This window comes from Eptatretus burgeri, chromosome 7, assembly GCF_056783735.1.
Source record: "Eptatretus burgeri isolate ZD-2024b chromosome 7, Ebu_testis_v1, whole genome shotgun sequence".
Taxonomy (NCBI): Eukaryota; Metazoa; Chordata; class Myxini; order Myxiniformes; family Myxinidae; genus Eptatretus; species Eptatretus burgeri.
Window position 1 is genome coordinate 110,062,911 of NC_140967.1, and position 16,003 is coordinate 110,078,913.

General features: G+C 43.1%; 1 protein-coding gene and 1 long non-coding RNA gene across 2 annotated transcripts in view; one reads left to right on the forward strand and one right to left on the reverse strand.

Moving 5' to 3' along the window:
• Nucleotides 1-16,003, forward strand: part of LOC147024086 (uncharacterized) — a 36,828-nt gene that overhangs the window by 12,945 nt on the left and 7,880 nt on the right. The gene's annotated exons all lie outside the window — the stretch shown is intronic.
• Nucleotides 13,782-16,003, reverse strand: part of LOC147024087 (uncharacterized) — a 35,417-nt gene continuing 33,195 nt past the window's right edge. Inside the window, exon 4 of the long non-coding RNA XR_015060528.1 lies at nt 13,782-14,925. This is a non-coding gene — a long non-coding RNA (uncharacterized LOC147024087). The remainder of the gene's footprint in view (nt 14,926-16,003) is intronic.

Here is a 16,003-nt window from a genome sequence, read left to right on the forward strand (position 1 = left end):
TATATATATATATATATATATATACTTATATATACATATACATATATATATATATATATATATATATATATGTATATATATATATATATATATATATATATATATATATATATATACATATATATTCATCTGAAAATGCTCTCTGTTCTTCAAGACGTTGTTTCTTTGAGTGTCAAGGGATCAGACGTTTACTCCGAAGTCCTATGTATTGGGCCTGACTGTGAAACATTGGACTGGTTCTACTCGACTGTTAGGACTGCTCAACAAGCTTGGGCATTGTGTCTCAGTCAGTACTACACAGGCGTTGGAAACTGCTTTGGCACTGTTTCAGAGTGATCAGGAGGGAAAACTGCCCTCAAACTGCCTCAGAAATGTACCGACAATATTTGTGTACGATGACATCGATTTCAGTGAGGAGACCCTCACCGGTCATGGGACCACTCACCACACCAATGGATTGATGATACAAGATGCACCCTCTGAGCCGAATCAGCACGCTCGTCCAGTGACTCCAATTAGCTATCGTCAGCGGTCATTAGTTGGTAACACGCCACCCATTCTCAAGTATGGTGGCGAGAAAAGGCAAGAGACCACAGCCTTTTACAGTTGTGACATTGTATTGACATCAGTCAGTCACAAGAGGACAGGCTATCGCTGGATGTGCTCTATTACACAATGAAAACGGTCCAGAAAACGGACGTGCGGTTGCCGACATGGACTGGGTACAACACCCTCCTTCGTCAAGATGAAGAGTTGACCAAGTCAGCCATCATCTACCTTCCTGTGATCGAGGCATCACCCACGGAACTGGACACCGTTTACACGGTCCTACGCCAAAGCATCGATATGGCTGATAAACTGGAACGTGAAGAAGTAGTTCTAGTCTTCGACCTTGTGATCTACAGTAAGGCGCAGGAGATTCGTTGGTTGCACCCAGAGTTGACAAAAAGGTTGGTAAGTCATCTCAGCGAATTCCACCAACTCATGAGCTTCCTTGGCATGATCGGCAAAATATTCAGAGACGCAGGTCTGCTAGACCTCATCATAGAGTCTGGTATTGTCGCTCAGCGTTCTGCAAATTCAGTAATAAACGGCCACTATTATACAGGAGTCTGCGCTGTCACAAGCTCGTCTGTGAAGCGCAAGGAAGACTATGCTTCCAGGCCTTCATGGACTCCCTCGCAGAGGAGACGCGTGTGCGATTCGAGAGGTGTATTGAGCGTCTCCAGGAAACGTTTCCGTCTCCGTTGTTCGAACAGTTACTGTCATCGGAAGAGGTCTCAGAAATGTTCACACGCTACAGCGACTTCAAACAGCAGCAATGTACAGCGAGCAAAACATTCACATTCTGGTGCTCCACCTTGAAAATGGTGGAGCTAGCACTTGAGCTTATACGGGCAACTCGTACTTCGAACTGGCCGAAACACCTTGCGATCACGATAGCGTCAATGCCCTGGTACTTTGCGTACGATCACCTAAACTATGTAAGGTACTTACCGTTTCCTGGCTGGAAATGGCTGGGCTGGAGCACTCCCACCCAGACACCTATCAAGTGTGCATGGATGGCAAATGTACTGCCCAACGGCATACTCGTTATGGATTTAGTAGTGTTGCATGTGATCAGATCATAGAGCAGACTTTAAATAGGGACAGCAAGACCAGTGGAGGAATCATTGGTTCCACTCAGAAAAGCACAGCTCTGAAGAAGTGGATCCTGTCCCAACCAGCACGTGCGGAAATCGCAAGGAAATGTGAGTCCGTGGCGGGTATCCACGACGAGCCCCGAACGAGAAAGGATTTGGATGTGTCGAGCTCGAAGAAGAACGAAGCAGTGGTGGTACAAGTGATGGTCACAGTACTTCAAATGATTAACCCTTTCTCCGGCACTCACCTTGAACTCGTCAATATTAGTTCAGGTGTCATCGCTCTGCCAGCCACTTCCGCGGACTTGATGAACGCGTATGTCAAGGGAGAGAATGCTGTCGTGCATTTTTTGCGTGATCAGCTTTTCTTGGGTGAGGTCCCATTCTTCAGTCCGATTTCGAAGGCCAAATTGGCAACTTTCTCGTAGGCGCGAGGCAATTCGGCGACTCCCCACCAGCAGACGCCGAAGGTTGAAATTGCGAATGAACGTCGTCTTTTCACACGACTGCTATTGATTGGCGAGAAAAACAATGTAACACTCCACGATCTGCTCGCGTACCCACTGGCAAACATATCTTTCGCGTTAGCATCTAATTGCTAAGTTCGATTGCTAAGTTTGGTGATGGTTCAATTGCTAAGATGGACAAAGCCAAACTCCGCAACCATATACTGAAACTGTGGCCCGATTGCCGAGTGGACGCTCCGCCTATCGAAGGTGCAACAATTGTGGAGGGAATGGCCGTTATTCAGGCGATAAAGGCTGGTTCACTGCCTAACACTTTCGGCAAACTGGAAGAGATGGTGCTGAACATCGTAGTGGCCAAAGCACGACATAACCAATCCTCGAGACTGGACGTGGTGTTTGATACTTACCCAAGTATCAGCATCAAGTGCCTGGAGCACGCCAGACGAGCGGGCAGGGCAGGCGATCTTCAGGTGCGAACCATCTACGGACGTGATCAAGCCCTTCAAAAACAGTGGGCCAATTATCTCCTGAGCGGAGCCAACTAGGAGGCGTTGATAGAGTTAATCGTCGAATCGTGGACGAGAAACATCTTTCCATCAAAACTGGCCGACATGCTGTTGTAAGTCAGTCACGCCGGCAAATGTGAGAAAATCAAGGCGTCGAATGATGTCATGACTGTGTCTTGTCGTCAGTACCTGAACTTGAATGTGACCATGAGGAAGCTGACACGAAGCTCCTGCTACATGCCGCTCATGTGGGACAGAATGAAGAGTCGGTGTGCATAGAGAGTTTCGACACCGATGTGTTTGTGTTGGCATTGGCTCGCTCGAAGTTGATTCGGGCGTGAAATTTCCATCTGGTCAGAGGAAGTCCCAAGGACATTATCGTCGTTGACATTCGGAAGCTGAGTAATGCCCTGGAAAGTTCTGTCTGTGATGCATTGATTGGTTTGCACAATTTCACGGGAAGTGATACCACCAGTGCATTCCACGGTAAGGGCAAAACAAGGCCATTTGACTTGATGATGAAGGGTCACCATCTCATCACCTGTTTCGGGACCATTGGTCGAGAATTCACGCTAGATCAGAATATCATTCACGACCTGGAACAATTCGTCTGCACCATGTACAATCAGCCAACCATGAAGACTCTACTAAAACTACTACTAAAAAAGAAGACGACTTCAAGGTAAATGCAATAACTGGAACAGACTGGAATACAAATGGAACAAAAAGTTTTGAAATAAATAATCAACAAACTTATTTGAATCGAGCCGAAAGTTTCTTGATGTGTAAATTTACATTCACTAAGATTGCGAGTAACACAAACTCTACACTCATGAATGATTTCTTCTGGAAAATGTTTGATCGTGTTCCTTTGTAAATTGGAACACAAGAAGTTGAAGTGGTTGTGTCTCTGCTACATCTGAAATTACGAAATTTACACTATATTCATTTTATGATGGAATGGGAAAGGGGGCTGTCAAAGGTTTTATTCCTGATATGTCAATGGGAACAAACACAGACCCTGGATAGAGTCAAAGGAAAGGAATGTATAATGGTGACACAAAAGCAGGTAATAGTTTTACTGTGGTAGTTCCTCTTAAAGGTATATTTGGATTTTTTGATCATGATAAAGTTCTGTATGGTCTTAAAATTAGATTTCGACTGCAAAGGAATGATAATGAAAATAGATTGCTTTTTGGTGTGGCTAATGCTTTTGCTGCTCAGAATAAATTTGGTATTGATGAAATTAGTTGGTATATTCGTGAATATTCTCCCAATCTTAAAACAGAAGAGATGTTGAATAGAAGACTTAACTCAAAGAAGCCCTCAGTGTATCAAACCATAAAAGATGTCAACACATTAAACTGAACCAAACCACTTACACGTGGAATTTGGGTGTTCTGGAAGGAAAGCCACGATATCTGTGGATCATTTTTAAAAAGCCAGATGGTGATACTGCTCCTGATAAGAATAATGCACTGAGTGATAATGCTAAGGTTGCCAAAACTCGGTGTTTGCAGCTAAATCTTGTGTCCAAAACCCATCACTTTCTCTACCCACCTTACCCAGTCGCACACAACTGTCCCTGGACTCTGTGTCATTTTCTCCGAACAAGGTGGAGAGCTTGCTTTCTAACCTCGACTCAGATTCTGCAACCGGTCCAGATAGCATCAGCCCACGTGTCCTCAAAGCCTGCTCTTCTGCTCTTGCTCACCCTCTCTCTGTTCTATTCACCCTATCATTTGCTCAAGGTCATCTGCCATCTGTTTGGAAATCTGCAAACATTGCTGCCCTACACAAAAAGGTGCAAAAACTGATCCCTGCAACTACAGACCAATCAGCCTTCTCCCAATCATCAGCAAGGTTATGGAATCCATCATCGCTTCAGACATGAAATCCTTCCTCTTCTCCAATGGCTTGATTTCCGATCATCAACTTAGTTTCAGACCAGGTCACTCTACCCTGGATATGCTGCTTCTGCTCTCCCATCAATGGATGGAGGTCCTCAATGCCAGACAGGAAATCTGAGCTGTATCCCTGGACATACCACGTGCTTTTAACACAGTCTGGCACCCTGCCATACTCACCAAACTTGCTTTCCATGGTATCCAAGGCCATCTCCACTCATGGCTTGCAGACTTCCTCGCCTGTCGCAGTCAACATGTGGCCCTAAATGGAGTTCTTTCATCCCCTTTTCCTGTCCAGGCTGGAGTTCCTCAAGGTAGCGTTCTGGGCCCTGTTATTTTTCTGGTTTTCATCAATGATCTCTCCGACTCTCTGAAAAATCCTCTATATCTCTTTGCTGATGACTCCACCCTCTGCCGTACCATCTGTCATCCCTCAGACCGGCAATTAGCAGCTTCTTCGCTCACTGCAGATCTGGATAAAATCAGAAACTGGTCCAACACGTGGAACATGTCTTTCAATCCAGACAAATCTCACACTCTCACTGTGTCTCATCGAAAGGACCGTTTAGAACCCCCCCCCCCATCTACTTTCTCAACAATCCTCTGGAAGAAGTCTATTCTTTCAAGCTTCTGGGTCTAACTATCTGCCATGACCTTTCCTGGGAAAGTCACATTTCCAACCTCGCCTCCAAAGCCAGTCGCCGACTGGGAATCCTCCATCGTACAAAGTCCTTCCTCGGCCCTATTGAGCTCCTGACCACTTGCAAAGCTTTTGCCCGTAACCTGATGGAGTACTGCTCTACCCTCTGGGCTGGTGCTCCTGCCTCCCACCTTTCTCGGCTTCACGCTGTCGAAACCAGGGCATTTTGGATCATCGGCATCTCCCGCAATGAAGCTGAGTCTGTGGGCCTCTCACTTAATCACCGCAGGTTGGTCGGTGGTCTTTCTGTCTTCCACCGTCTCATCTCCAGCCTTGCCCCCTCCCCCCTGCTCTCTCTGCGATTTGTCCCCACCACATTTCCACAGGGGGCTCAAGGTCCGCCAACAACCCCCTTCTGGTAAAACTACCAAAATCACGAATCTCTGCTCACCTTCACTCTTTCATTCCTCTTTTTTCCCACCTTTGGAATAAACTCCCTCACTCTATTCTTTCCCATTCTTCCCTCCAGGCTTTCAAAACAGCTGTTCACCACCACCTCTTTTCATCCCCCATCCAAATCCTCGATCTTTTCTACCCCCGATAATCCACCCAAGCCCACTTCCTTCAATTCCCCTCCTTTCCTTCCTGAAAGTCCCTGCAATGTCCATCTTCTCTTCCCCATGTTCCCCGTCCCATCCCTCTCCCTTCCACAGATCTCCTAATGTGTCTGTTCCCTACTGTTTTGTCCCTCCCACTCTCACCCCTCTTGTTTCATGCCCCCTTGCTGTGCGTTGTGTGTTAGCTCTCATAGGAGCCTCGACAAGGTATACAAAACAAAAAATATAAAAATATATAAAAAAAATACACTCGTGCGGGAGTGGCGGTCATTTCTGCGAGAAAATATATAGCCTCCTGAAGGTAGGGCAGTTTTTGCAAACTTTGAAGTCAGGTGACGCGAAAACCAAAGCGAAATTCGAAAATCCGTCCTGACCAAATTTAGATATTGTCCCATAGATTAATATGCCACAATCAAATTCAAGATTGCTGGAGAAATGTAAGAGGAGATAGATTTTGAAAATTGTCATTTTAGCATGAAAATCGTCATTTTCGCATTTTTTGCCAACTTTGAAGTCACGTGACACGAAAACGAAAGCGAATATTGAAAATCCGGCATGATCAAAATTTAGATGTTTCCCATAGATTCATTTGCTACAATCAAATTCAAGATCGCTTGAGAAATGGCGGAGGAGATAGAATTTGAAAATCATCATTTTCGCAACTTCATAGGCCTCGTGACCTTGACCTTCGGTGACCTTGAAAGTCATACCATCGTGTACGTCTCATCGACCTCTATCAGGATCACTAATGAGCAGATCTCCTGCTTCAACTACATTTTGAACGGACGGATGGACGGACGGACGGACCCATATTACCCTCTCTCTCACCAATATTATTAGGTCATTGGAAATGACCTAATGAAAAAAAGGTGAAACAACTTCGCGTTTCTCAAGATGGAAGATTTTGTCCACGAGATAGATTGGAAATTAATTGGGAAAAAAATGATTGTGCTGAAGCATATAAGTCTTACCAAAAGGTGTGTGAAAGCAATGGAAATAAAGAACCCATTTTGGATAAGACAGCATTTAAAAGTCTGTATACAATCCATGCGATTGACCTGAGTGCTCAAAAGAAACTATGAAGTCTAATCGAGTGGATACTTCCCTATACATTGAAAGAGGAGAGAGTGGAGAAGTTGATTCATATTGTTTGCTTTTGGAAGAAACATAATTTCAGATTAATACAGATAATGGTGTTATGATTAGTCTCATAATTTTTTTTGATAAATAAATGAGTAGTAAAGTGCCAACTGGGGTATATGTTAATCAAATCAATCTTCATAAACTATCATCTTGTATTCAAAATAAAAAGCCTTGTTTGATTAACATTAATACAATTCAAAGAAAAAGAGCAGTTAGAATTGATGTTTTGCTCACAAGAGAACAGGTGAAAATCTTGAACGATACTATCTCACTAAAAATTTAAATGTCAAAACCAATGTTGAAGAAATATTCAATAAGAGAGATGAGTGGAGGATTTCTCCCATTTCTAATTCCTTTATTTGCTGGTTTTATTGTGGCTGGAGCATTGACGGGTGGTATTTCAGCAGTGGTGAAAACTGCCAACGAAAGGAACGCTCAACTCCGGGCTCTAAAATAATTGGAAAGACATAACAAAGAGTTGGAGAAACAAATTAGTGGAAGTGGTGTAATTGTAGATTTTGCTGAAAAACTTGAAAGTCTGCCTGATAAAGCAAGATTGTTAGTTTGAGATATGCTTTCTTCTATCATACAAACAGGTGTAAAATTAACTAAAAGGGGTAATGGATTATATCTTTCTAATAAATAAATGAGCATTGATAAGTGGCTTAAAGAATTTTGAAAGAATATAACATCGAATTTAGAACTTATCAAATCTTGGAAGAAATTAAAAATTCATAACGTGGTTATTTGTTTGAGAGATGAATTAACAAACGTGTCTAAACATACAAAGAATATCATTATGAACCTAGAAGATAATAATGGGAATGGTTCTCATTGGGTTTGTATATTTAATCGTCAAGACAAATATTATTTTGATAGTTTTGGTCTTCCACCACCTGTTGAAGTTATAAAATTCTTACAGAATGGTGTTTATCAAACATTTCAAGTCCAAGAATTAAATTCCAAGTGTTGTGGTCAATTATGTCTCGATGTGTTATTTCAACTCAACAAAAATAAATTTTTTAATGACATTATTTTTAATCTAATATAAATGACATATAAATATAAATGACATATAAATGCAAAAGATGGATCTGTCTTTGGTGTATCCCAAGAAATGGATATAGATTCATCAAATTATTACACAAAGGCACAGGCTGAACGACAGAAATATAGTATCGCAAATAATATTAAAATGAAAAATGCTTATAAATTAATAAATTATCCAAGCGCGACTGATGCAAATGACTTGGTGAGATTAAGTGATTTATCACAATATATATATATATATATATATATATATATATATATATATATATATATATATATATATATATATATATATATATATATATATATCCTTAAATAAAATGGCTGTGTATTCCAAAGATACAGAAGTGCTGTTTTTATCTCCAGGTCTTACCGAATTCACAGTTCCACTTAAAATAAAATTTTATAAAGAAGGGCATATCGTTTGTACGAGAATAGAACAATGGGGATATGATATGAATGATTTCGGGTATAATTGGTCATTTAAAATTAACCTAGAAGACCTGGAACAATTAAATCAGTCTCGTAAGGAAGAATATTATCCACTTGGTATAGAGAATGAGTTTTGTGGAAGCACGAGTAGTAAACAACAAATAAAATAATTTAATAAGGGTAAAATCAACTATGGTTGCCATAGTTTTATCATGAAAACACAAAGAACAGGATTACATATAATATGTAAGGAAATACAAAATGATTTAACTATGGGAAGATGGGGAGGTATTTCCTGTCATGATATTAATCTGTCTTATATTTGTAATACATAAATGACAGCAAGAAGGCTTCAAGAAAATTATCATTTCTGTGCCCAAGCATACCTTCAACAAAAAGGGTGTTCGGTATTTTAATAAATATGTTCTACAACATAAGAGGTAGTTTCAATAAAAGATTGGCTTTATACTGATGTTAATAAACCAACAACTTTGGATTTAATTAAAATGGTAAATAATGAAAACATTTTGAAGTAAAGCAAACAAAAGGCTCTTTTAGAAATTCAGAATAATTTTATTGGTTTCCTGTTGTAAAAAAAATTATTTTGGATACAGGAATAACAAGAAATCCTAATGAATATATGTATGATATTCTATGGGGTGAAAGTGATTCAACGATAGTAAGGGATGAGGAAGGAGTTGAATAAACTGAGACAAAGGAGGAGGAGAAGAAGAAGAGAGAGGAGGAGGAAGAGTCGAAGAGAGAGAAGGAGGAGAGGGAGAAGAGAGAAGGAGAGGGAGAAGAGAGAGAAGGAGGAGAGGGAGAAGAGAGAGAAGGAGGCAAAGGAGAAGAGAGAGAAGGAGCAGAGGGTGAGGGAGGAACGAGAGAGAATAAATAATTATAAAAATATAGAAACCAGTGAGATTCGAAAAAGATTGGAGGTAAAAAAAAAAAAAAACAACTCGGTTCTCAACAATGGTTGTCTTTAATTCAGGATATTGTAGATAAGTACAATGAGACGATTCATACCTCAGTGAAAACGAAACCATCAGAAACATTTACAAAATTAAAATATGAAAAAGGGATTAATGTCAGAATACCGAAGTTCAAAGTTTGTGATATCGTAAGAATATATAGGTGGAAATCTCATTTTGAAAAAGGTTATACGAAGCGATGGACAAATGAACTTTTTCAAATCGTTGATGTAATAGATACAGTTCCTTGGACTTATAAGGTATATGATTTAATGGGGGAAGAGATTTTAGGTTCATTTTATTCACAGGAATTGCAAAAGACAAAGATAAATTGAAAAAAAAACAACAGCATTTGACTCCAACCCTTTTTGTCTACACCCACACAAGCCACACCCACGCAAACCCCACCCACAAAAGCCAGATCCAAACAATCCCCATACACACAATCCCCAGACACACAAGCTCCACACACATAAACCCCACCCCACAGAAGCTCCACCCACAAAAACCACATCCACACAAACCCCACCCACACAAGCCCCACCCATGCAAACACCATCCACATCGATCATATTCACATAATTAGTGATTAGTTAATTAATTCCCCCACACAACATGTTGATTTAATTTAAAAAATTTGCTCCACCCACACAAACCACATCCACATAAACCCCATACACACAAGCTCCACCCACCCACACAATCCTCACCCATCCACACAAGCTCCGCCCACCCACACAAGCCCCACCCATCCACATAAGCTCCACCCACCCACACAAGCCCCACCCATCCACAAAAAACAACTAAATTTCGACTTTTTAAAAAATAATTAAGTGTGTCCTTAACCCCCTTATTGTCTTTGTTCGGCTAACCTGTCCTGACTGTCTATTCCCAATCCCTAAGATCCCTTTTGAGAGGATTAAGGAAGAGACAAGTGAATCTGTCTCGAGGCCCAATGCAGCCTCAGAATAGCTCCCACCGGTTTCAGCAATTTCCAAGGCGAGTCCAGCGGCCTACGAACAGCGAAAGGATGGATGTTGCGAAGGGGTTCACATTTCCCATATTTCCTAGCATTTATTAAACGTTAATCTATCCCCGGGGCTTTTCAACACGCCTGTCACTTTAAACTATCGGTTCTAACATCCAAGATTCCCGTCACCTGTGATGGTGTTCGTTATTAATTTGGGCCTGGCCCGCAAATTTTCTCCCGTGCTCTTGCACAATTTCATGGCTGGGCAGTGTGGCTCCACTGGCAGGGCTACCCACCTGCCGAACTCAATTTTCGGCATGCCCGGGTCGCTGAGGCTGTCTCTGAGCCTCCCTCCTCCGTATGAACGTGGGGAACTCTTCCTGGCAATTCCCCGTCGATGCCCACATAGCATTTTGGCACTCTGCATCCCTTTCCCGTGGGTACCCGTGCCCATTACACTAACTCGGTCGCTTGGACCCATGACCTACTCTGGCTGACTACTTCGGTGCCCGGGGTGCCCTCTACTCAGTATGCATATTTCACCAACCATGCTCCCAGCCGGTCAATAGTCTCCTGCACCCTACAAAAGGTTTTGTGCCTTCGTTCAACACCAACAACAAACCGACATCCCTGAGGTTAATTTAACTAACCCACTAACCATTATTACACTAACCCCGGGCTCCCTTGGGTGGGATTCACTCCTCCCCCCCAATCATTCGTTCGCACCATGCATTCCACGTTCACTCCATTCACACTCGGGCCCGGTGATCCACATTCACTCATCATGTTTCTTTCTTCTTGGTTTTATTTTTATTTTTCACATCACACTGACGCTCTACGAACTACGTTCCCCTAACTAATTTGTGCTCCCCGTCATCCCTTATTCTAATGCATGTTCCATTTAATCATACTGTTACGGATCTGGAAACCATTTGCACTCAACATTCAGCTCCTAAAGTTAGTTATGCCAGTAAGTACGTGTGTAGTCAGATACCTTTCCTTTTTGTTTTGTGGGAGGCTCGAAAACGTGCGTTGTGACGTCTTTAGTTAGGTTATTATATCCAACGAGCCATCAAATAAACCATCCCATTTGCATGATCCATCCCCCATCACGATCCACTACCCACCCGCTGTCTACAAGCATTCTGATTTGCCAGGACAGGGTCTTACAGCCATTCCTTGCTGTTCCCACCAACGCTCCTTCCACAAATGTTTCAATTCTTGCACCAACGCAACATGGATACTGTTACTCTTCGAGAGAGGAGCCAAGTGGAGAATGTAGGGTCTCCGAAAAGGGGTCATGACTCTGCTTCGGTGGGGTACGGCCGTGGGCCAATGAGGGATGGACAGCGAGATGATTCTCGCCAAGGTCCCTCCCCGTGTGGGAGGAGATATATCTCCAAGACGCTCTGTGCAAGAGGTGTGTGGACGAGTGTTTGAATGGGTTAGAAAGAGTTTTGACGGTGGCTAGTCGGGTTTTGAGGCAGTTTGTTCACGGAGCCTGAGTCAGCTGCAGTTTGTTCGCGGTGGCTGTTGCGGGGAGTTCTGGCCTGTTTTGTGAACCAACTATTCGTCACGTGGGCCACCACGAGCCACGATTCCCACACGTGCGGCTGGGACCTTTGATGACCCACAGGTTCCCATCTGTACTCTGACCCCCAGCTCGTCTCTCTCATCGGCTGGAGGGTCCAATAAAAACTCCGGGGTTTCTTTTCTTTTTGTGTGTGACTGCGTGTGGGCCCGTCTGTAAGTAGAATTGTTTAAGTGTGTATTCCATCATTGTAAATACTCCATTGCATATTCGCGATAAGTCTCGCCTCTTCTGTCTTTTAATTTTATTGCAAATAAATTATTAGAAATGTTCCCAGCTCGTTTCCGTCCTTTCTTTATTTGGTCTGGCATAGTCCGGGTTTGAGTTCAGACGGGGTTTCATCCCGTCTGGGTCGGTCCGTGTCCCATTTCCTCAGGTGCACTCACACATGCCATGTCATTTGCACTCCACTCATGCTCTGGAACAATCATGCTGGGGGCTTGTGTTAGCCCAAGAGATCCCGGGGCTTCTATCTGCCCAAAGCTCGGCATGTGCTCTTTCGCACCATGCAACGGCTCCACATCATATAGCCTTACCGGACTCACCTCCTCGTCACGGTCTGCCTCGAGGGAGCATATCGTCTACCCTTGTTTCTGTGGGAGGTTAACCCGACCCTCGCACTGGGTCTCAAAACACTCCACATGCTCAATCTCAATGTCCATTACTATTTATATTTGTGTCTGCTTCTCTTTTATTTTGTGCAATTCGTTCACCTCTTTTAATTTCTGTGTCTTTCACCTCTTTTAATTCCTGCATCTCTTTTATGATGCCCAATTCCTGGCTCTATGTCTCAACCTGTCCAAGTTTACAGGTTTCTCACTTCATTAACATGGCTTCACTCATCACCTCGACCTTGCCCGTCGTCATCGCGGGCCGAACAGCCTCCACACTCCCCCTCAACTCAGTCATTTTTTTCACGTACATTACTGATCTCATCCGCCATTTTCTGGTCCATGTTTTTCATTTCGCCCTTTACCTCTGCCAGCTCTGCCTTCATTTCCTCCTGACCCGCCTTCATTTGTGTTTGTAAGTTTATTCCCATGTTTTGCATACCCCCCTTTATTCGGTTTTCCATCTGTGTTAGTATCTCCACCATCTGGTTCATGTCAAATGGCTTTGGCGAAGCCGATCTGCTGTGAACGGGTGTGGATCTGATAGGGATCGCTCGGTCCTCGATGGGGGAAATTTGATGCAGGGGGTCCTCAAGCATTGTTGCTGCTGCCCCCGATGTTACCTCTGGGTATGGCTGCAGGGAAAGATCTCCCTCAAAACTGTCGTCCTGAGCCAGGGATTCCTCTATCGTTGTTTCAGAACCTACCTGAACCAGCTCGTCTTGGTCCGCCATGGTCCGTACACATATTTACCTAAAATTTGAATCCTGCTCTTAATTTCGGGGGGAAGAGGGAGGGGGGGGGTTGCGAAGCACACCCCTGGCTCGAATCCTGTTCTCGATGCCAAATTGTTGTGGGGTCGAATCCCGTAAATTTTCAATGGGTCAATCCTACTCCTGACACCAAATTGTTGCGGGCCGGCGGGGTGGGGTGAGAAGACTACAAGGTGGGGGAAAGCTACATCGATTCCCACCAGACTCCCCGGAATTGTAGGCCGTCGCTCACGGATAATTCCGTGACGCGGCAGGTCGCTTAACCGACCATCGATGCCAATAACTCAACCTCGTGACCTCGGGTCCTCCTGTCTAGAATCAGGTTACCTAATTAAGCACGTGGTTTAACCACTGGGGAACCACGCCCTCGGTACTCCTTGTCCAAACCGGATCACTCTACCAACTACGGATAACCTTTCCGGATTGGATGCAGCCAAACGGCACTGCCAAGGACGTACTGGCTAGAAGGAATGGATTGTTGGGAATAAAGACCTGGCTAATCTTAGATCCGAACCATGCTGGACCAATGGAGGAAAAGACAAAGGCGAGCTGGGAACATTTCTACAATTATTATTTATTTACAATAAGCAAGGAAAAGCATGTGGCACAACAAAAGGTTTGTTGGGGATGTAATGCAGGGAAAGATGAGAGAGGTGTGGGGTGTGGCAATTTTACAAGCAACTTACAAAGCAGACACAGTGCAGATTTGAAGTGAGATAATAAAGCAACAATCACAACAATAAAATATCTTATACAGGCTTACTTAACGGACAGGCGCCAACACTCTCAGACACACACTCAGACAACGTAAACCCAATTGTGAAAGGGACCTTTGCAGCCATGGAGTGAGGGAGTTGAGGTTACAGTTTCTCGGTACCTGAGCGTTTCGGGGAAGGGATGCTCCGTGGTGCGGCACCAGACAATTGTTGAGTTGTTCGGCCACAACCGTACGTGTGGAGATCGTGTCTGCAGGAGGGGCTCGAGTGGAGAAGAGCAGAGTCCAAAGAGGGGGGGGCGAGAGATGAGCAGCAGGCAGGACCAAACAAGAGGCCGTTCGTCGAGGTCATAGATATGGAACAGAAAGCGACACCAGAAAGGAGGCTTGGTCGAGAAGCGAGGGGCGGTTCGACATCGTGTCAACAGAGACAAGTGGCAGGAACACTCACTCTCAATGACTCCTTCTCTCCTTCAATTCTCCTTACTCCTTTTTCAATACTCAAAAAACTCTCTCAATTATCTTCCCAACTCACTTGCAATTCTCTTCCCAACCCACCAACTACATGGAGGTCCGCGCTTTTTAGAACCCAGAGGTCGGGGGTGTGGGGGGGGGGAGCCTTGTCAAAACCTGACGTCATTGTCCAAGCCGAGCATGCCAACTGGACCGGCCCTTCACGTGGTCAACCTTTCTGGGCAGGGTTTCAGACAGAAGCTAGTTTTTCCTGACCATGCCACGCGTGTCTGTACTTGGGGAGGTGGGTGGTGGCACAGCTTGCATTGCGAACGTCGGGATTCTGCCTCAGAAAACGAGACTCCGGATACAGTGGGGAGACGGTGGTATGCTGTGGCCAGCGAAACGAGTGTAGCAAGCAAGATGAATTTACCTAAGAAAAAGGAGGGAATAAAATAAAAGTGGAAAAATGATTTATTAATCCGAACTAATAGCCCATCGCAACGCACTCTCTGCTGTCCCGCTAGACAAAAGGTAGGGATCTATCTCCACATATATTCATGGAACAACTAACTCAGGACAACTGTATGTTGTTTGCATATGGTTCCTAGAACCGCAGCAATATATGCATATATATATATATATATATATATATATATATATATATATATATATATATATATATATATATATATATATATATATATATATATATATATATATATCTTCTTCTGCTTCTTCTTTCGGCTGCTCCCATTAGGGGTCGCCACAACGGATAATCCGTATGATCCGCATAGTGATTTGGCTTAGTTTTTTACGCCGGATGCCTTTCCTGACGCAACCCTGGTCGCCTTTTACGACACAGGGATATGCTACACCTATTCTAACCGGGGCATACACCGGGGCCAGTACACTGGTACTCACTTCGCCGACCTTGTAAGGATGACAGGCTGAGTCAACCTCCTGGTGTGTATTAATTCAAGTGGCCAACGGGGCTTGAACTCAGGACCTTTTGGATCCCAAGCCGCTACTCTAACCATTATGCCAACACCAGGCATATATATATATATATATATATGTATATATGTATATATATGTATATGTATATGTATATATATATATATATATATATATATATATATATATATATATATATATATATGTATATATATATATGTATATATATATATATATATATATATATATATATATATATATATATATATATATATGCATGGTAACATTGAAATAAACATGTGAAAATAATAAATACAGTGTAAACTCGAATGGCCACTTGGTAGACCGTATACGTCCGTTTACATATGGGGTCCAATAAATGTTTGGACAAATCATGCTATACAATATTTTTTTTCCACCTCATCTCAATGAAGTGAAAAATCACTTTTAAAAATACAGCGGGACATATCCGGTCCAATACATTTTTAAAATATCATGCTTTGTAATCGGTTTTGCCCTTTCTCTCAATGGTGAAGAATTTCTGTAAAAAAATT